Source organism: Piliocolobus tephrosceles, chromosome 7 (assembly GCF_002776525.5).
Source record: "Piliocolobus tephrosceles isolate RC106 chromosome 7, ASM277652v3, whole genome shotgun sequence".
Taxonomy (NCBI): Eukaryota; Metazoa; Chordata; class Mammalia; order Primates; family Cercopithecidae; genus Piliocolobus; species Piliocolobus tephrosceles.
The window spans coordinates 109,685,175-109,708,252 of NC_045440.1; the positions used below are offsets into that span (position 1 = coordinate 109,685,175).

General features: G+C 40.4%; 1 protein-coding gene across 2 annotated transcripts in view; it reads left to right on the plus strand.

Moving 5' to 3' along the window:
- The first annotated feature begins 5,917 nt into the window (after nucleotides 1-5,917).
- OXR1 (oxidation resistance 1) overlaps nucleotides 5,918-23,078 on the plus strand; it is a 476,607-nt gene continuing 459,446 nt past the window's right edge. For both annotated transcript variants that reach the window (XM_023225081.2, XM_023225095.2), the window contains exon 1: nucleotides 5,918-6,139. The gene's annotated coding sequence lies outside the window, so the exon portion shown is untranslated. The remainder of the gene's footprint in view (nucleotides 6,140-23,078) is intronic.

The following is a 23,078-nucleotide window of genomic DNA, read 5'->3' on the forward strand; positions in this document are numbered from 1 at the left end:
GATTATTTTATCTTAGATTGATGAAATACAGTACTTAGTTCTTTGACCTTCAGCTTTTTCATCTACATTACTCACCAGCTGTAATCCTGCCTGCTTCATAACTATATTTTTCCATCCCTCTTGCCCACTCTCCTTCCCTGGGAATGGCTGGAATACCATGTCTGGATCCCAGGCGACATTTTTCTGCTGGATGCACTTGCCTGCTATTCAGTAAATCTGTCTTGGATGGGCACCTAACCCAAGCTTCTTGGATCATGTTTTTCCAGGGATTTCTTTTCCTCCGTATTTTTAAAATATACATTTTTAAATTTTAGAATAACTTTATGTTTTTAGAAAAGTTGTAATAATAATACACAGAGTTCCTGTAATCCTTCACCCAATTTGCCTCATGGTTAACATCTTACATTTGTCAAAACATTAACATTGGTTAATTACTATTAACATTAACATTGTTACATTACTATTAATTGAACTCCATATTTCACTGATTGTTTTCATCAATGCCCTCGTTCTGTTCCAGGATACAACTTAAGATACCACAGTGGATTTAGCTGTTGTGTCTTTTTGGTCTCTTTTGGTATACAATAGTTTCTTCATTTTTGTTTTTTATGACTTTGCCAGTTTTAAGGAGTACTGGTCAGGTATTTTGTAGATTGTCTCTTGATTTGGGTTTATCTGATATTTTCTCATGATTCAACTGGAGTTGCAGGTTTTTGGAAAGAAATCCACAGACATGAGGAGCCTTTGTCATTACATCATATTAGACAGTAAATGATAGTCACATGACATTACTGGTTAAGAAAGTTTCAGCCAGCATTCTCCACTCTAAAGTTGCTATTCTTCCTTTTCTATATTCTTTGGAAGAAAGCCACCGAGTTCTTTGGAAACTTCTAAACCAAAGCAAAATGAATAGATTCTGTCCTTATTTAATGAAGGGATCCAAGGACTACACAGGCTGTGAAAAAAAGCCTGTCTGCAAGGTGGAAAAATAAACCAGTTAATGAGATACGGACAGAATTGTGATGGCATTTCCACCTCCTGAGGCTCAGATAAGCTCCCTGTCTTCTGGAGATTATATTCCACACTACTACTGTGCCAGAAAATTTCCCTTTTCGCCTACACCAGTTTAGGTTGAATTTCTACATGTCCAACCAAAAATAGGCTAAAATACTGTATACCTCATTGGATTGCTATGAGAATTAAATAAGTAGTATGCGAAGGAAGTGCCTACCACAGAAAGAGACACATAGCAGTACAAATAGATGTTGAATATTATAATTAATATTAATTGATACAGAGTAGTATTTTGAATTCATTACATTATAAACATTGTGGAAATAAACTAATGGTCATAGATTTCTTAGTTATATTTGAGAATTTGAGATGGCACCTTAAACATACCTGTTATTGTAGCATTGGATTCAAAGAGAAGTGAAACAAGTTGTAGCTTTAGCAGGATCTTGCTGTTTCTGCAAGAACTAAGCCATGTTTGCATTAGATTCAGAGGCAAGAAAAAAAGCGGTCTGGTATTTGAAGTACATAATTATCCACATTCTTCTTTCCTGAGGAAAGGGCCATCAGAGCTAAGTCTTTTAGTCAATAAGCATCTTTGATTCACAAATATTGTGTGATCCTTAATGTCCCATGACTATTATCTAGAATTGTTTCAGCCTTAAAGTGCAGAGAGAGGGGTGAAGTGTGCATTTGTATCTTTAGTACATATTATTAATGTATCTGTTGTGACATTTATCTATAGTCATGAAATGAAAAAATAATCTGGGCATAAGTGACTTTGAACTACTCCTATTTAGTTCTCCAAATTTAGTTTTTTTAATAATGGGAATATAGCTATCAAGAAGACAAACTTTTAATAGCTCTTTAACGAAGCTGTCTTGATATTTCCTTTTCTCTTAAAAAACTCATTTATAGATTGTTTCACATTTCTACCTTGGTTCTGATTTTCTAAAAGCAAATTTGGTATGAAAGAGGTGCAATAGAAAGACAGGCTAGTGTCCAAGTCTCTAAAATGGTTTGTCTCTGTGCAATGCAAGGAGAATATGCTCAGTGGTCAGTGCCAATACCTGGAAGTATACCAGATGCTTGGCAGTGTAGCATAGATCTTAGTGAAGGAATTCAAAGTAAGAGAAAGTAAAGGAATAAAGAAGGGACTATACAGAGGTATCCCTACACAAAATGGTGAAACTAGTAGTGTATATTGCATGTCAGCCTGCCTCCAGCATCAGCTCACTCCATCTTTCCTTGACTCCCTAAAAGCAGATGACTTAGTGCCCAACTCACGCATCCCCCTGTTTCAGACTTAAGTATTCACCTCCTGTTCCTATAATCCCTCAATGCATCAGCAAGCACCTATTTGAGCATCCATGATGATAAAATACACACAGATATACATTTGCCATTGTCCCCGTCCTCCAGAAACTTGCGGTTTAGTGGGGGAGGAGAAGCAAGTATGTAGATAACTAAAACAAAAGGCAGAGAGGTGTAGAGAGGGACAAAGAGCTACAGAGATGAGATAAAAGAGAACTAGGAGAAGAGGAATAATCCGAGGTGTAGGTTAAGATGTGGTCTGTGGGAGACTGAGACAGGAGAATCACTGGAATCCTAGGGGCGGAGGTTGCAATGAGCCGAGATAGTGCCACTGCACTTCAGCCTGGGCAACAGAGTGAGAATCCGTTTCAGAGACAGAAAAAAAAAAAAAGATATGTGCTGTGGTGTGACAGAGCTAAGGAGGAGTTCCTAGAAGACAATGTACAAAGTCATGAGAAGAAGGTCAAGGAAAAGATCCTGGATTTGATAAGTTTAACATAACTATAAAATGCAGTTTAAATTAGGTGATTCATGGATTGCATTGATTTATTCCTAGAATAACAAATATTAAAGGAGGTAACAAACAAATTACATAAGATAAGTAGAGAGAAAAGAAAAGACAGCCAATTATTTAAATAATTCTAGCATAAGAAATAATACAAAACTCTAAGGACAGCAGCGTTTCCCCCTATCTGTTCATGTTTTGAGGCATAATGGAAAAACCCCCACTTTTTATTATCAAACGGTTTACATAATGATCAAGTACATTAAATCAAAACAGAAAAAATGGGCTTTAATAATACGGAAAATATCCTTTATCTGCAGAAAACAGATTGGGGACTGAAAGCGTCAGTTGGCTGGGTGGCTCATTAGCCATCTTTCATGGGTGGCACCACCTTGGAAATAACCAGGGCCCTGAAATAAAGATGAAAAGGCAACAAAGAGGGGACTCTCTGTTACCCTTAGGCAGGCAAATCAAAGCATCTGAGCCTAAAAAGAGATGGGAAAAGTTCACTTCAAAGCATTACTATTATCTTGCTCATTTCTGAATAACTGAAACCAACAGACGTCCCAACACACTTGCTGTCCCTTTTTGTCCATGGGGAAACAGGCCAGTCTATGAGTTTACTGGATATCCATTATTTCTATCTTGCAAACATCCCCTATTCCTTCTTTTGCTAACCAAATACTTTTTTCCCTTTTGAGAATCTTTCATCCCCAAGAGGATGCAGGTGTTGATTGTGTGAGCCAGGACAGCCAATAAGAGTACGCCTTCAAAGACTGATCTGCTCAACAGAATAAGAGACTCGATTTCTTCGTAAGGTTACAAAATTCGTCAACTGTGTAGGGCTGGCACTATGGACATAATGTGAGGGGAATTAAACCAGCATAGGAAGTAATGCTGAAAGCAAGTTAGAGAAAGAGAAAATCATATTCTTCCTGATGTTGTTAAGCCCAGGACTAGCCCTGCTGTTTCTCGACTTCTGAGTTACATGGCCCGATGCATTTTTCTCTGCCTAAGTTAGAATTGCGTTCCTGTCACTTGTTACTGAGAGTACTGAATGTAGTAAGTTTTTGAGCTACACTTTTCCATAGGACACCAAAGAGACTTTGAAATCAAGATTTTCCCTGTTTCATGAGTATGGGTAGTATGCATGCTGTAGCATGAAGATGTTCAGAGTGTCATACCACCTTAAGAATAATTACTGAAGGAGGAAGAATGAAAGCAACCAGGATGAAAATAAAGTTTATTTTTCACCTTCTTTCACCACTGATAGAAAGGAATGAGCTGTCTTGACACTCTAAGGAAATTCACATTTTGATCTCCCAATGAATCACCTATGGAAAATTAGAAACATGATATTGTCACTATAAAGTGGCCCTGGTCCTGCAGATGACATTTGCAGCTTCAGTAAAAAAGTAAAAGATCAAACCTTAATTGATTACTTATTTTGGGGTGCACATGGCACTAAATTTCAAGTGTGGATGGAAGGGCGCAGATATCTTAGGAGAGAGGACATCTTGACTCAAATAGACAAATTCCACTACAGTTCTATGAAAAAACACATGTACATTATTTAGTAGGGTTAGCAGTCTAACTAATTTATAATACTGCCAAAACAAAGTAGCTTTATCACACAGTCTGAACTAAATTTAAAATACATACCTAGTCTGTACATTGCTTGTCGAAGATTCTCAGTAAATTCTTTCTGATTGAATAAATGAAACGTTATCACTTTCAACATAACAGAAAATTTAAGCTGCGAATGCTCGTAAAGAAATTAGGGGAAAATAATGGGGAACAAAACCCGCAATCGGCGTATCAATCGGCTTATTGTTGACACGCCATGCCACTGAGAATTAGTATCTAATTTTCTTGAGCCCTTATCTCAGGTAAAGCTATTGATTCAGGGAAACAGGTTATGCGGAAACCATGAAAGTTTTTAGTCTGGCCGACCCTAGGTTCACGACTCTTTACTCCAGGCAAGAGATAAGCACCTGTCGCTAAATTTCAACATCCCTGTCTGTCAAATGGGAATAATAATGATTCTCTCATTTGGTGGCTGTGAGAGGTGAGTGAAAGGAGACTGAAATTTGACCCAGGAAATATTTGTACCTCTCACATTAAAGGACAGAATTTTAAAAAATAATAAATGATCAGAAATTAAGGTAGAATATAGTGAACACTAATAGCGGGAAATAGCTAATTTGCAGGTGAGGTGGCTGAAAGTGTTTGCTGGATGCACAGGAGATCTGGGATACATCCCGAACTCGGCAACAGGACCAACTCCTTTCCTCAAGGTTACAGAACAGCCAGGTTCCAGTTCAGGTCTCGGAATCTACCCACCCAGAGTTTGCGCCCTTTTCGTTTTGCAATTTAAAACCGGGTTGTAGGGGGAAGGAGTGAAGGCAGCATGTGGAGAAAGTAAATTACAGTTCAGGTGACAGGAACAGGAAAATCTCCAAGGTCAGGGTTGGGTGTTAACGAATTATGCAAAATACTGCAGAATAAGAAGTCACAAACGCCTTGCAACGAATTCTGAATTTTAGAAGCTCTTTGCAGAGTCTCCTTCAACCCGCTCCAAGCGGCCTTGGGTCCCTCTCTAGGCTGTCGGACTTCGCCTTCCTTTCCTCCTTGTTTTTCCCAGCAACCGAAGCATCTGAAAAACATTTTTTCCTCCGTAAATCTGAATAAATTTCCTTGTAACGCAGAAGCTTTTTTATCGCTTTAACAAAACTTTCCTCTGCTTCTCTAGGGAGAACCTAGTATTAGAGTTGTCCGATAGGCGGGACCCCGAAATTGGGGCAGCTCTGGCTTAGTCCAGGCTATTCTAGTGGGCGCCAGCACTGGAGGCGCAGTCTCCACCCGGGTGGGGATCCGAGCTCCGGTACCCGCCGCGGTAGCGAGTGCAAAAGCCAGAACCCGAGTCAGAGGGGCCGCGCTAGCGTAGGGATGCGCGCTAAGTCCTCGCGGCTTCCGCAAGAGCTATTTTTAGCTGTGCGTGGCTCCTCCCGCCCCCGGCGTGGTAGCCTCCGGCTCGCGGCGCCCCGCGGCTCCTCTCGGTCTCCCCCGCCGCTGCCGGCTCTTGGTAGCTTCCACGCGGGCAGGTCCGGAAACTGAGCATGTCTGCAAGCGCTCGACGGCGCCGGCGGCAGCGGGGGCAGAGCTGGGCTGCGTCAGGCTGAGCCCATTCACCTCGCGGCCGCAGGAGCGCAGCGCCAGCGCCGCGCCGCCCAGCCCCGCCGAGAGGGGCGCACTCGCCGCCGCTGGGCCCGCCGCCGCTCACCGCAGCCCCCTCCTGGCGACCCGCAAGTAAGTTTGTGAGGCTGCTGGGCGGTGGGGCGAGGTCTTGGAGCCCGGGGGAGTCCAGGAGAGGTAGCGGGAGGAGCGGCTGGCGCCCGGGAGAGCCGGCTGGCCTCTGTCCCCTGTGTCTGGTGCCTGTCCGAGCCACTTTGAAACCTGGTGGCCATTGGGATGTTCGAGCGGGGACGACGGGCAGAGCAGGAGGGCAGAACTAGCTCCAGCGGGGGCCCAGAGGGCAGACTTGGGAAGAAGGAAAGACCGTGCGGCGAGGGAGGGGACCGGGTGGGGAGGCTGGACTTGGGGCGCGGGAGCCCGGCCAGGGAACAGCCGCAGAAGGAAAGTGGGGGTGTCACCGGGGGATAGGGTGGGAGCAGCGTGAGAGTACAGTGTTGGGGGCGCAGAGTGGAGAGCAAACGTGTCTTGACCAGAGCGGCAGGAGGATGGGTGTAAAGTGGGGCGCGTGGAAAGCGGATTTGAACGAGAGCAAAGGATGCCGGTGAAAGGGACAGTGAGCTCCGAAGGACTCGGATAATTTGGGCAGTCAGTGCAAGGTTAGGGGGCACGTCATGATGGAGTCAGCCTGGAATCTGTCTCCGGCTAGAGTACTCGAGGCCACATGTTGGGAACTGGCTGGGGAGAGGATGGATGTAGAAAGTGGCCTGGAAGGGCCGGCTGGAAAATCGCTGAGGGATTCGAGTGAAGAGGAAGGGAGCTAGCTGTGCAGGATCGGGCGTTGGAACTGGGCTGCTGGTAGGGCCTGAAAGGTTCAGGAGAGGGTTGGAGGCGTCCCCATGCCGCCCCTTGAATAGTGATTTTGTACTGTTCTCTGAGGTTCACTTTCACCCCGGGCTCCTCCTCCGTCTACTACCTGGCTTAGATGCACCTCGGCTCGCTGTAGACGAGCTTGTAGGAGATTTAAATAGACATCAGGCAGTGGGGAAGGTAGTCGTTTATAGGGGGGAGCTGCTCGGGCTTCCCTTAAGTGGTTCCTGGAATGCTCAGGGTGCAGCGTAGGGTCTGAATGTGTGTGTTGCAGGAGTAGGGTGGGGTAGGGGGAGTGGTGTCAGTTCTAGACCACAGGAATTCGTGGTCTGGCCCCAGAGGTGCGGTGTTTTTGGCCAGGAAGTCAGGCAGAAGTCTGCAGCGTGCAAGTCGCGGCGGGGCGTGTGTGTGCGTGTGTGTGCGCGCGTGTGCATGTTTCCGGCCCGGGGTCGCGTGTGTGGCTGCAGCCTGTCTCCATGACAAGAAGATCCAGGGATCCACGGGCGGCACCGGGAAGGGATTAAGGGGAACATGCTTTCCTACGTCTTTTCTGCCTCCTTTTCCCAGAGTAGCATTCTTTGCTTATCCAATGATGCCTCTCTAACCTCTCCCTCTCCCCTTACACCCCAAACCTGATGCGGGTCTTCTCTGATTCGGCACTCTAAGGAGGACTCAGCCGCCGGCTGCGACCACCTGGACTCCCTCCATGGAAGGGAATCCTGGGAGTCCCGGCCGTCAGAGGGGTTCCCAAATTCAAAGGGTTCATCTCCAAGGCGTCACTCCGGGGGTCCCCTTGCAGGTGATGCTGTGATTGTTGCCCGCGGACAGGGAACCACCATGCCTCCAAAAGGCCAGCGGGACGGAGAAGCAGGAAGAGAGACCAGCATTTAAGGGACTCTCTGGCGGGGGCCTCCCTGGAGTTCCCGACATGTAAATATAGTGGAAAAAGAAAACACTAGGTTACTAGAATAAACACGTCCTAAAATCTCTATGCAAAAACGCCTTTTTGAACAGCAAAGATTTCACCCACCAAGACAGGGAAGCAAGAAGCTTCCACAGTGTGCAGGATCCGAAACAAGACCTGCCCGGCCCTACCCGGCATTGGAGGGTGAGAGTGGGGGAGGGGTTGTCGGCTTCTCCATCCAGCTTGCCATGTTCTGCCGTCGGTTTCACATTTTCAGAGAGACTTTACGAGATGCAGGAAATGAAGATGAAGGCAACTCTGGAAGGATGAAAAGAAGGGAGAGCAAGCACTGTACCTACTGTCTGCTATCTAAGAGGGCTGGTCTCATAACTAAAAGATCCAGTCCCTGAGAGCTTGTGTGCAACCATCAGAAATAGTTCAGGACATCAAATTGCGCAGAAAAGATTCAGATGAAGAGAAACAAGAACTCTGTGGAAAACTGTTGGAGACAGTGGCACGGTTGTCTTAAAAGGTGATGTCTGTCCCATGGAGGGACACAAGAGCGAGGACAGCACGGTTCTAATGGCCAGGGCATGTCCTCTTATTCCATGTAACAGTGGCTGGCAGAGTTGCTAGGGTATGTTTTTGAAATATACCCTTTGAAATACGTTGATTATTCTGGACATCAGTAAGGTGGAAAATTTGAATAAAAAGACTTCTGTCATTATTGGCTTTTATGGCTATGATTTTTTTCAGTCATTTTTATAAATCATGTGAAGGTAAAATAAATGATCATTTCAGCCATTAATTCTGTTCTGCACAGAATGCTGTTCAAATAAAACTTCATCTGATATGTCTGCCTGTATTGTTTTGTTCGGGGGTCACGAAAGAGGGAAAATCGGCCAAATTGATTAGGGTGTCATATAAAAGCAGAGAGTAGGTCTGAGTAGATCTTATGAGTGTGTGCAGGAAAAGGCTTCATTATAGAATGCCAAATTTAATGTGAGATGAGAGAATCTTTTACTCCCCACCTCTTGCATTTGAAACACAAAGGATTGTACCCTTGGGCTGGTTCCTAGTCCTTAAGTGGAAGCCTAACTGGACACTTTTTTTCTGGAGGATTGTTCCCTAAATCCTGGTAAGCTTTAGAAAATAGGCAATGGAATCTTTGTTGCGCTAAGGTAAAGTCATTACAGAGAAAAAAAAAAAGAAGAGGAAGAAGAAGAAAGTAAAGGTGGTGAAATGGCTTGAGGAGGCAAAATGAGAAACAGAGATGTCAGTCAAAGTGGAAGAAGAGAAATAACTTTCTCTCACTTTAGGGATAGATCTTATTGCTAGGCTTAGAGCAGTGATTCTCCACTGGGGGCAGTTTTGCCCCCTAGGGGATACTGGCAATATCTGGAGACATTTTTGGTTGTCACAACTTTGGGGGAGAGGTGCTGCTGGTGTCTTGTGGGCCAGGCCAGGGATGCTGCGAACATTCTACAATAAACTGGACAGCCTCCTGCAATTATCCAGCCCAAATGTCAGTAATGCTTAATTTGAGAAACCTGATTTTCAACAAGATGTGCTTAATATTAAAAGCAACCCCTTTTAGGATACTTTCAAATATTCCTATTGGAAGTCCACCTTGAAAATCAAGAGTAGTTTATAAGAGACTTTCTTTGCAAAATGGTCCCACGTTCAAAAACACTTGTTTTAAGGAAATTAAAGAGGCTTCCTTTTGGCAGAACTGTTTTTCAGCATTTAAAAAACAAAAAACAAAAAACCCTAAGACATACTGAGAATTTCCAAAAGGTGAATTATATGCATGTATGCATGAGAACTAAGTAAACATTGTTTGATAAAACCAAATCAAAAATATTCTGCTGTACTAATTTCACTGAACTTGTTTGGTAATTGCTTTTTAAAAGAGATAATCTTAATTTTTAATTAAAATGAATTTAATTAAAATTACAACTTGTAAGTTCTTTATCAAGTGAGGGATTGAACAGAGAAAAATGTTAAGCAAATATTTATTTGAAGCCCCCCCAAAATTCCAAAAGGAAACCTTAGTATTTATAGGTATCTACATAGAAAGGTAAGAATGTCGTATAATTTTCTCATACTGTATTTAATTTCCATTTGAAATTGACAGCATGGAGTGTATTGAGAAGCATCAAGCCTTTTGATTCTGGAGCACAATGCATTGACTAGAAAGGAGGAACAATACCTTACACTGATAAATGTAATAAGATACTGTTCTAATATCCCCTGCATGCAGGAACTCAGAGCACTTATTAGGTAAAAGCCTTGTCGTTAGCACAATGAGGCCTAGTGAAACTAAAATTTGGTAATCATTTCTACCTCCTCTTCCGTCCCACCATTCCACCCATTTTTGTTATTGGTTTGTTTCAGAATTCATTCTGAAGGTATCATCATTAGGGTTGCTTACTTCCTTTCTTGTTCTAATAACCATTCCATTCACCCTTACCTATTACTGTCCCTCAGGGGTCTGTTTTGCAGCAGACTTGATACTCCTGCTAAGACTCTGGGGAACCCAGCAACTCCCCACCCCGCTCCGCCCTTTCTCCTGTGGGTACAAACACAAACAACTCTTTTCTGCTTCTAGGTGGAATGAGGATTTGTGCCTGTCTTGGAAAAAGGCAGTAGGGATAGCCTTTGTTTTTCACAAAGGCAACTTCAGTTTATCTGCTTGTATGTTTACTGAATTGGTTTGTTCAATTGCATATTCTTGCTATTAGAGAGAGAGAGAGAGAGAGAGAGAGAGAGAGAGAGAGAGAGAGAGACTTCATCTTTCCCAAGGGAATAGTGAAAGAACTGGGGAAAACATGACTTCAGTGTAAGCAATGCTGGTATTGATAGAATGCAGCTGTCATTTTACTATGTGAAAACCCAATAAATATGATTTGAACCAATGATAATCAGATTTGTAAATTCCATAAGCATTTGTAAACTCAACAGTAGCAGGTTCTGTTTTAGACACTGGGACTCTTACACTTGCAATACCCAGATATATCTCTCAAAGTCTATTTGTACAAAGAAACATAAGATGGGTATTCATTTTCATTGAATTTGGAGCAATTATAGAGATATTTCCTGATTCTTGAAAAGACTTCAGAACACAATTGGTGAGATGCAGAAGGCAGAAGAAATCATTAAGGGGAAAACAGTTCCATGGATTTCTATACAGCCTAGACAAGGAGGGAATGAGAAAGTTGAGGTGAAAGGGATCAGTTCTTGTCTCTCTTTTCCTTTCCTTAGCAAATGGTTATTGATTTTGTTTGACATCTGAGCAAGGAGAGGTGGTTTCCTTCCCTGCAGATACTTGTTGAATGGATGTGTGCCCTTTTGCACTTCTGATAGCCACAGTGGTAGAAGACAATGGGCTGGCTGGCACTGGTAGCTAGAGGAAGCAGAATTTCAAATCAGTTCTGTTTTAATGGTGTTTTCGGCAAAGGTTCTAACCACACACTTTCAAAGACCAAGCATACTGTGTCACTATTTTGAGGAGATTAATAGAAAGACTACAGACCTGAGCATTTTTGCTATTTTGGGTACTAGGCAATACCTGTGCTTTAAAGTATACTTATTTGGAGAAACCATATTTATTTGGGGGACAAGGAAATATTGATAAGATGGCAGCTCCTTTTACCTAAAAACAAACTTTCTGCTTACTCTGGCATGTCAATTATTGTCCCAGCTGGAAGGAGGGTCATGTGAGAATTTTATCAAACACCTTATGTTGCTCTTGCTGAATTCGGGAGCAACCACACACACACACACACACACACACACACACAGAGCAAGATTTTGAAATTTATGCTGTAGCAACGGCAAAGAGAATATCTTTTTTACAATTTCATTTTATCTTATAATTGTTAAAGATAGTAATAGCAATGCAGGAAAAAGGCAACCTTGTTTGTGGAAGGTTTTACTTTTGTTTACAAATGCTTATTCATCTTAAGAAACAAATAGCCTGGAACATTTTCCCAGGCTTTCAGCCTTCTTTATAAATAGTGTCCCTCTTCTGTCTCTGGAATATTCATTAAGTGATGTCGTTTGGAATCTGAATCCTGGGATCAGATGGCTGATACGGTTCCTTCTAATTTTGTGATTTAGAATTGTCTCTATCCTCCTAAAGAAGGTAAAAGAGACATGCTGTTTGTCATTGGGGGCACAGTAAAAGGTGCAGGCTGTAGTCTGTTTTACAGAATTACATGCATGTTGCTTGACCTTGGTCTGGGACCCCACTGACCAAAACACTGAACTCAGCCTTCTGGATTATGAAGCCTGATTTTCACAATTTTGATTTGAGCAACAGTGTTTTGACCAGATTTGACAATCAACTGATGTGTTTGAAAAGACTGACTGATGAGCCAGAATACTAACCACCCATTTACAAGGAAAGAGGCACAGACATTTAGGGAGGATCAAGAGCTTTCCAGTCAAATCTGGCACCCCTGCTTAGTAGCTTGTGACTTTAGATGAGCTTAACTTTATGGAACTTTATTTCTTCATCTTTAAAATGAAGATAATTATAAAGTGATTTGCCCGAGGTCATTAGTCACTCTGCATCATTTCAGCTTAGTTTACAGTTTTCAAAATCTCCATCCAAACCTTCTGCTTCTTATGAGCATGCTTATTTTCTTGGTTAAATTCATGTTTCTTCTATTTATTTAAAAATTCTCAAGAACCTATATTTAGCTCAAGAAGTTCTCCTTTCAGTTGTTAGAGTCTGGGTCTTCTAGAGCCAAAAAAAAAGGTAACTGATGGGTCTCAATTATGTTCAATTCAGGTATTGACCTAAATTGTCAAAAAGATTAAGCGCCTTTTTATTTTTTCCTAATTGGGATGAACATAAATAGAGCTTTAGGTAAAGATATCTAAAACCAAACAATACCATATGCATCATGTCTTTCAACTAGGATGTATTTTTTGATGATCAGAAAATTGAAGATTGGCCCTTGTTGATAAGTCTGTTATTAAGTTAATAGATGTTTTTATACCAGTTCAGTGGTGTTGCTAATATGGTTTATTGAAGCATTTCAGATTCAATAAAAATCTGAAAACCTGCTGTGTGTTGTTCATTGTAAAATAAATAATGTATGTATTCTTATTTGTAATTTATGGTGACTGATCTGCATATGATCAATTGGAATTATGAAAGACTTAAAGTTGGAAACCAGAACAGATGGAAACTTTGAAAGAACATTCCCTTTAGCACCACACAAGTTTCTATTCAAATCTCTATTCCTGAGTTACTAACTACAAAAATACTGGGCAAATTACTTTCTACCTTACTACTTTTTGAGAATCATATCAATTCCCATGATGATTCGGTGAGATAAGCAAGGAAAGATGCTAGCATGATGTCTGGCACCCTCTTTGTCCTTGTACTCTGCTAATTCCACCACACTTCAGCTGTGCCCTTGCAAGTGATCATTTATGCTTGAATTAGTTCCAACTGTTTTACTCTCAAGAATCAAAAAGCCTGATCTCAAGTTTCTCGAGGGAAAAAAAGAGAGACATGATTAATAACTGTGTGAGTGAGTGGAGTCGGAGGCTCTGTGTGACTCTAGGCGGGACCTGATTCAGGGCTCACACCATGTGACCAGTTGCACTGCAGTTTCCCTTGAGATTTCTTAGCTTCTCTTCCTAAGTCTTGGGTATGTCCTTGAGAGGCTTACTCTTCAGGGTTCTAAGATGGCTGCCAGAAGTTTTCAGAGCTTCTTGTTCCCAAGTTCAAACGCAGTGAAGAGGACAGTCTCTTCCCATGCTTTTTACAGAGGAAAGAGGAAGCTGCTCTTCCTAGAAATTCTAGCAAATATCCCTGGTCAGGTCAAGAGCCCTCCACCAGTCATAGTGGCCAGAAAGGTGGAATATATTGGTTGAGGAAGTATGTTTTCCCATAGAAAATTGAGGGATTGCTGTTTGTATGCTGATTGTATGCTAGCACAATAAGAAGCCACCACAGCATTTTTGTTACTTTTTGGCCCCAAAGAAAAATGTCAGAATCATGGTTTTATTTCATCTGGGTCATAGTTAAAGTCTAGAGGATTCTTTCTGTACCATTACTGAATATGTGTTTCTAGTGATTGATCTGAATTTTCAAGATTAATGACACCAGTGCACATTAGCTCTCTTCCTTCAACCTACATCATTAGACTGGCTGGGTACACATTAGAATTTATGTTTTGCTACAAACAACTGTTTGTTCAAGGAACAAATTAATGTTTTTCTTACTAGATACTAGGTAGTAGAATCACTGTTTTCTGATAAAAGTCAGGAGAAGCTGTCATCATAAAAATTGTTAATCTAACATCCAGTGATTTATTCCTTTGTTCCTGGGTTGCCTTACTAGCCTCTGGTCCTTCATCTACATACCAAATTACACTTTACAGGAAGGCTACTAAGATTTATGCAACAAACAAGTCTTAGTCTCTACAAACATGGGCAACTAAAAAAAAATCCAGAAAGGTTAACTTGTTAAATGTTTGTATATTAAAAAAAAAAAAAAAAAGATTCTACATCATCCAAATCATCCAATAGGACTGCTGAATACAGTCTCTTAAATGCACTCATTTTCTAAGATAAAATGTGATCTTACTTTTTAAATTAATATGTTCACACACTAAGGATGTTCTCTCTCATTTATTTTTCACCGTTTGCATAGATCAGTCACTGGATGTCATACATCACTTATCAAGCAGAAGAATGTTAACAGCCATGATAAATGGCTTTGAGTGAAAAATATTTTCTTCTGTTTTCATTCATCCAATGGTTTAGTCACATAAATAAATGTAAGTGCCTTATTTTAAAATGTCTTAAAATGGGAAAATAAAATCACATATCTACATTTTTAAAGTTAGTAGCTTTCAGGCTACTATAAAATGTAGTCTACTTGTGGTAAGTATGTCAGCGTAGCAATCAATTGGTTTTTCCATATGTAGTTTCCAACATGGGAGGTGGGGGAGATACTCTAGCACAATGCAGTTAAAAACTTAAAAACCACAGAAATGAACTAAATTTTCCTTATCTGTTACATCTATTTAGGTTCTTAAGTTCTTAAGAAAACCAAAGAAGTTGAAAGGTGTTCTTTCACACGACTAAAGTATCATTGAAGTGAGATTTTTACCTCTTTGCCGGCATGTTTTTAAATTTCAAATCAGCAGTCATATTGGTGGGTGTATAACAGAGAAAGCATAAAGTCATGTGAATGTTTCAGATACAGTTTTTAATTATCTGAAATATGAAATGAACAACTAAGAAGAAAAAATTATCATTCTGGCATGATAACAATATTCTGTAATTTTAAGAAATACATAGAGATCATTTTAACATAGCTTTTAAGGCACAGATGTTGATTATATAATATATTAAGAGTTTTATGTTTGAGTATCATGCACACATTATGTTTGTCCCTAAACATTATAGGTAAAGTTTTCTTTGGTATTGCAGTTCTTAAATTATTTTTGCTGTCTAATGAGACTGAAAATAAAAGGTTGTTAGTAGCTTAGTTAGGAACTATGCCTTTTTTAAAAGTTTTCAATCAACTGCCTCTTCTGACTGAAGCACAGAGATTTGCAAAAACAGTAATAGATACATTATAGATAACTGTACATAGAAAAGCTCTGAGCTAATCATTTAGATTATTTTGTGGAAGAGAATGGAGTAAGGCTGAAATATCAATGGAACCTACTAATAGTGGTAAGTCCAAATGAGGTAAATCTTAAAACAAAACAGAACAAAACTAAAAGTTACAATGTTGTAACTTATCAGAGTTCCTTCACTGACTTAAATACAAGTGTATTATATTCAGATTAAGCAGAAAGGAATCCATTGGATGATTATGGAGGAGTTCATGGAATTGAAGGAAATTCTGAAGAGCAAGACCTTGGACAGGATAATATCCCAGTGCTGGAATGGATCAGCTCTAGCTGTTTTCCATCATTGTGTCACTGTCCTCAAGACTCCTCATTTAGAAAGGACAGAGAGAGAGAGTGTGTGTGTGTTTGGGGGAAGAATAGGCTATTTTGAACCAATAGTCCTAAAGCATAATCTATAATCTTTTGCTACTGGAAGAGGGGAATAAATGATAATGTACCTGCAGGCACATTAGACTGATGTCCATTCAGGATGCAGAAACTTGCTTTAGTGATCATGAATTACTGGAAAGAGAAAAGGAAAACCCTTGAGTGTATTATCTCAACAATGTCTATATGGTAAACAGAAATACTGTTTTCATTTCCTAAGGCTACATAAACTACCACAAACTGGGTAGCTTAAAACAACAGAAATGTATTCTCTCACAGTTCTAGATGCTAGAAGTCTAAAGTTAAGGTGTTGGTATGGCCATTCAGGCTTTGGAGGCTGAATGGGGAGAATCTGCTTCTTGCCTTTCTCTTAGCTTCTAGTTTTGCTGACAGTCCCCGGCATTTGTTGGTTTATAGACTCATCACGCCACCAGTCTCCATCTCCATCATCTCATGGCCTTCTCCCCTGTGTCTCTGACTCAGATTCATAGAGACAGAAAGTAAAACAGTTGTTGCAAGAGGGTGGGGTATGGAGGCATAGGGAGTCATCGTTTAATGGGTACAGAGTTTCAGCTTTGAAAGGTGAAAAGACTACTGGAGATGGATGGTGGTGATGGTTGCACAACGGTGTGAAGGTACTGGATGCCACTGAAATGTACACTTAAAAATGGTTCACATGGTGTATGTAATGTCATGTGTATTTTACCACAATTAAAAAAAATTAAACATGTAAAAAGTGAAGAAGAAGACATTAGTGAAAATTTTCAATTCTTAAAAATCAAGTGAGGGCCAGTAGGATAGTTGAGAGTAACTGGGAGTCTCAGACACAAGGGAAATCTGTGCTCATCCACGAGTTCTTTCCCAGGGACCTTTACTTAGTACTTATCAGAAACTTTGGGGACAGAGAAGTTGACCAGAGAAAGCCTTGTTTGGTTCCACAGGTGTGCAAGTACTGAGACTCTGCCCTTAGGAACAGGCACAAAATCCCACGTACCACCCCAGATATTTCTCTCATGTGAAAAGCCTTACACAACTAGGGGAAGGGCAGAAACTGTAGAGCCCAGGGTTCTGCGCTTATCCAAAACAGAGGTCTGCAAGACATACAGAGCATATTTTGGTGCCACATGAAGAGGGAGGGGCAGAAAAGTTGAGGAAAAGCCAACCCAAGGCCCAGATCCGTAGGGCCTAAGACTAAGGTTGGACCCAGAGAACTCAAAAGTTTACAGCAGTTGCGTTCATAATTGCCCCAAATTGGAAATAACCCAGGTGTCTTATCAGTTGAGGAATGGATAAACAAATTATAGTCGTGGATTCCACAGAATAGAATTTTACTTGGCAATAGAAAAGAACAGAGGGAATTTTACAGACTGCACCACTGTATCAGTGATCACTGAGGATAATCATTGGGGCAGCAGCCATGAAAATTTCATGAAAACGTTTGGAAAATGTAAATGTTTGGAAGTAGATTAAGACAGTTATATGCCGGGTGCGGTGGCTCACGCCTGTAATCCCAGCACTTTGGGAGGCCAAAGTGGGTGGAACAGGAGTCAGGAGTTCAAGACCAGCCTGGCCAAGATGGTGAAACCCCGTCTTTACTAAAAATACAAAAATTAGCCAGGTGCAGTGGTGCACGCCTGTTGTCCCAGCTACATAGGAGGCTGAGACAGGAGAATTGCTTGAACCTGGGAGGTGGAGTTTGCAGTGAGCAGACATTGCACCACTACACTCTAGCCTGGGTGACAGAGCAAGACTCCATCTCAAAAAAAAAAAAAAAAAAAAAAAGACAGTTATATAGAAATCAGGAGTACTTAGAAGGGGAGAATATAAGGCCGGGAATGAGCGACCATAATTTTTCAGTAAGGAAAATATCCTATATACTATCTGAATTTTTTTCATTATAATACATAAAATACTACTGATTTATATGCTATATTCTATTTTTAAACTCAAACACATTTATCAGTATATATGCAACTTTCCCCCACCCCAGACTTATGTCAAGTTAATCATGGAGTCGCCAAGTTTAAATGATTTTAAAAATTAATCTAAAGTCTTTCTAAAATAGGCGTTTTTAACCTGTAGCTCACTGACATGGATAGAATTCAGTTAATTCACAAACCTGGACAGAGAAAATGACATCTTTATTGTTACTGACCTCTAATTGAAATTTGGCATTTTCATTAATTATGGGTGTGGGTCCTAAAGCACATAAGTAATTAGCAGTACCTGTTACTTTGTCACCAATGGAAGTCATAGAGAATATATCACATTACAGTTGTTTGCAGATATTTTGAAAAATCATTTATGCTCATCACAACTTTGAAAATATGATTATTAGACCTACTGTTATAACTTTTTATTTCAAGTATAGTTGACTCGAACAATAGGAGAGTTAGTGGTGCTGACCTGCCACACAGTTGAAAATCCACATGTAACATTTGACCCCTCAAAAACTTAACTACTAATAGTCTACTGTTGACCAGAAGTCTTATCAATAACATAGTTGATTGTGTGTGTTATACATATTATATACTGTATTCTTATAATAAACTAGAGAAAAGAAAATGCTATTAAGAAAATCATAAGGAAGAGAACATATGTTTATACATTAAGTGGAAGTGAATAATCATAAATGTCTTTATCCTTATCCTCTTCACACTGAGTAGGCTGAGAAGGAGCAGAAAGAAGAGGGGCTTGTCTTGCTTTCTTGGGGTGGCAGAGATGGAAGAAAATTCACTTATAAATGGGCCCATACAGTTCAAACCTGTGTTGTTCAAAGGTCAACTGTATTAATAAAGAAACACATAAACTGTGTCAAAATTTCATTCTTTTAAAATTTGATAACTGTTTTTCATTGCATTTAGTTTCATTTGAAATCCTATGTATCTCATTTTTAGAATATATTATAGGTTTTGCAGACTCCCAGAGGGATTCATAGAACCAAAAAAGATGAAGAACCTAAAATCTTTCTTTGACTTCTCCCAGTAGTAAGTTCTATTCATTGTGAACACTGGCTTGGTCCAGAAAGCCAGAACTATTGAGGGTGTTCTGACCACACTTGTGCTTGATCTGCCAGATGTCAGCTATGCAATTCCATAGGAAACACTGGTTCTAGCAGGTTTCATGCCATTTGCTGAGTGGGCACGTTTCTGAGCATCTGTAGATTCTCTGTGGGCTTTCTAAAGGGCTTTTCCTATGTGGAGCCAACTCAGTCTTAGAATTCTAAGTGCTGTGTGCAACCCATTGTAACATTTCTTATCAGGAGGCCTAGGTTTTAGACCATCCCATATGCATGACTCTGGATCCCTGGAACCCCGTATGGGGAGAGGCCACTCTCAGTTTATTGGGTTCAATCTCATGTGTTTGTGAATTCCAGAGGACTGATGTCAAACTTCCAGGCCCATAGATCAGGGATATTTTTGTACGTTTTAATGTAGTTCCCTGGTAGGCTGGGTATGACTTAAGGGAACGTATCACCCTTGACAAGATCTATACTCTTACCTTTTAAACTTTATTTATTCTAAGGGCTGTTATGCCAAAGCATATCATTTGAGGGACTTAAATATCAGTGGAGGTAGTAGTCAAAGGGCATCCCCCTGAGGAGTAGGAGAATCGCTTCCCCATGAGTCACACTTACAATTAGATACATACCCATTTTACAGCTAAACTTTCTATTTTAATAAAGCTCATTTCATTTTTGACTCCCTGACAGGAAGTTTTGCCTCTTTTAGAGTAAAATCTGCTTTAGTTTAACTTGTGTCATTGACCTAACTCAGGTCAGTGAAACCTCACAGTTATTTAGGAATTTCCGGAAGTTACTAAAATACTCTTACTGTGGCCTTCCTGATGTATTCAAGGAATGCTAATCATAGTGACATCTGCCAAATGAAAATGTATTTACTGGGAATCAGCAGTTTTAGGTTGCATGGAACTTTTTTTTTTTAACTCTTCAAACAGCATCTTCCCAAATGCACAGACCATTTTTCTAACAAAGGCTGGGGATCCAAGTATGTGCCAGGCACTCAGCTGAACACAGGATACAATAAGGGGTAAAGCAAACATGGCCCATGCTTTCATGGAGCTAATAGTATAATGTGTGTGCTGGGGAGAGGATGTCAATTAGACTACCTGGGAGGTACTCTGAAGGCCAAGCAGAGGGAGCCAGGAGGTTACGCTGCACGGGAAAGGAGGGGCTGCCTAGGTTGAAGGCCACTTGGAGCTGGGGGCAGGAGTAGAGAGGTGTTCCAGGCAGAGGAGATAGGTTGGCACATATGAGGACACAAAAGATGGTCAGAGTGTCTGGGGCAAGGTGAGTGTGGGACCAGATGGAGTTGGAGAGGTAAGCCAGTGCCAGATAATCCAGAGTCCTCTTGGTGAGGCTAGGGATTTTGGTCTTTGAAGCAGGGGGTGACATGATCCACCATCCTTTATTGGAACAGACATAACTATATCTATTATCCAAGAGAACAGATAGTATTCGGCAAAATCAGCATGCTTAGCAACTTTAAGAAAAAGTCTTCTATTTAAACATAATGGACATGATACATATACCATAATACATATACAACATTACAAATGTGCCTTCACCTCTGGACAGCAAGCTTTCAGTTTCAGTGCTAGGATTAAATTACTTAGGTTCTCTGAGGTTCTGAGGGGAGGGAACTCTAAACCACTTGCCTTTGTCATTTGCCTTTGAAGAATTGTTTGTAACGTTTCCATTATAAAATGCTATTAACATTAACTTCAAATTTTTTTTTTTTAAAAAAAAGGCTGTTAAAATTATTCAGCTGTTTGCTTGCTATTGCCATAGCTTACTTGTTTATTTGAAGTTTATAATAAAGGGCTGGAGGTATTGTTACTGCAATTGAATTGAATTGTGTAGCAAAATAGTCCCTTTAGGGATGGTAATCTCTAGTGCATATAAATTCTTATATATATATATATATATATATATATATATATATTTAATTATACTTTAAGTTCTAGGGTACATGTGCACAACATGCAGGTTTGTTACATATGTATACATGTGCCATGTTGGTGTGCTGCACCCATTAACTCATCATTTACATTAGGTATTTCTCCTAATGCTATCCCTCCCGCCTGCCCCCACCCCACGACAGGCCCGGTGTGTGATGTTCTAGAAAATTTTGAGTCTCCCATTTGATTAGCAAACATGAGCCAAAGTCATACTAAACAATCGTGTACATGGCCCTTCAGTTACTCCTCTGAATTAAAAGTCCTTGCAATCTTTAGATCATTTGAGTAAGAATATAAAATGCAGTTTTCATTTCATGTGTATATTTTTTTAAATGAGAAAATTTTGTCTGCAGACTAATTGGGCAGCGTTAACTACCAGTGGGGGTTAATTACTTGCCAGCTCATTATATTATTCTCATGGAAACTCAGAGTTTGTTTGTGGATATTTTGGAGCATTGGACAGTAACAAGTGTCTTCTGTTTAATGCTGCCAACCTGGGTCTGTGTGTCTGCATATGTACAATATCTGAAACATTTCACGTGAAGCGAAGACAGCTTGTGCTGAAACAGCTGGCCTCCACCTGCACTTGGGAGGCTCATTATTAGTCACCAGGTACTTTTATCTAGTAAGCAGAAGACGTAAGAAGTTGCATATTGATTCTGCATCGTGAGGCACTTTCAAAGGCTCCTTAGACAAGGATATTCAGAGGAGATGACTAGAGCAGTTGCAGAGAATTATTTTTCCGTGTGTGTGGCATCTTTATACATGATGTCAACAAGAGCCTCAGGGTCTGACTACTATCAGAGGACCTTGTTCTCTAGCAGGTTCTGTTTTTGAGACTGTACTTCTGTGAATGTGCATCTTTATGCAGCTTTCCTTTGTGGACTATCCCTCCTTCTGGGAATGTGTGTCTTTAATCTATGCAACATTCCTTTGTGGACTGCCCTCACCTGGTAACCGACTTTTTCAGTCCTGTGGTAGATGTGGGGCTAATATGACACTTTTGCTCCTGTTCCCCTAGGGGCAAGCATGTGAACTTGCTTATTTGCTCCAGCCAAATAACTTTCACCTCTAGTCGCAGTGAGTTGCTCAAGGATAGATTCATGATCTAAGCTGGTAAAATGATGACCGTATTCCCTGGGATTTTGACAGAACGCTAAAAACATGCTGTCTTTCTTATGGAGGTTACAAAGCTCTTAGGATTCTTGCCTAGTGCAGCTGATGCCCATCTTTGCTATCCAATGGAGGAAGCCTGCCTGAAAGTGAAATTAGTCAAAACAAAACAAAAAGTGAAAAACTACATCTAGCCCATTAATCCTACCACACCTGCAGCCAATATGATTTCTGAATATTTCAGCTGCATTAACCCATTTTTCACTTCTATTTAAGCTAATTTAAGTTAGGTTTATTTGTTTTTAAATGAAAAGAATTAAAACATAAATGCTGCCTAAACTGTCCCTACACTGACTGAGGTGGAAGCAGGAAGGGAGAGTCTGAAGATATCATCTGGTATAGATGTCAAAATTTCTGTTGCCCTGAGACAAAAAGAGTTTGTAAGAGAAACCAAAGAAGGTGGTAACTCTTCTGTCCTGTTTCCATTTTCTTTAAGTAGCACTGGATGTTTTAACAAAAGCTTTTTACATTCCGAGGTTGTAGAATCCCAGTTTTTCTCATATACAGAAATGAGAGACTTTGTGTTGCTATGTATTACAGAAACAAACATAAATGAGCTGGATGAATCCTAGTTACAGCTTTGCCATTTGAAATCCATGGATACATTTATTTCTCATGCATTTTCTTTTAGCATGAGGTATTCTAAGGTCTATTGTTCAATGAATAAGGTATTACAACTCCAGTAATGGTCTGTAACATGAATAACAAGATTAGAGGGAACAAGCAGTAAAAATAATAAAAGACAAATTATCTTGTCGATTCTCTATTTCTAGTAACTCAGCAATAAGAGCCATTTATGTTCTCATTTGGACGTTAAATAGCTAGAAAATATGAGTCAGTCATTTTGAATACAAAATTCTGCTGCAGCTTTATTCCATTTAGTATCGTAGGTATCAGTTTCTTACAGACATTTCCTCCTAACAACAGGAAAGAAAAAATACGGTAATAAAAATGAGTATTTCAAAAGTCCTATAGACTTAAAGTGGAAAGCAGAAAAACAGGAACTAAAATGACATTTCTGGTGTAAGTTTATGCTAGAGGCTTATGATTTCTTTATGAAAAGACATGTGAAACATGTATAAATTAGGATTGT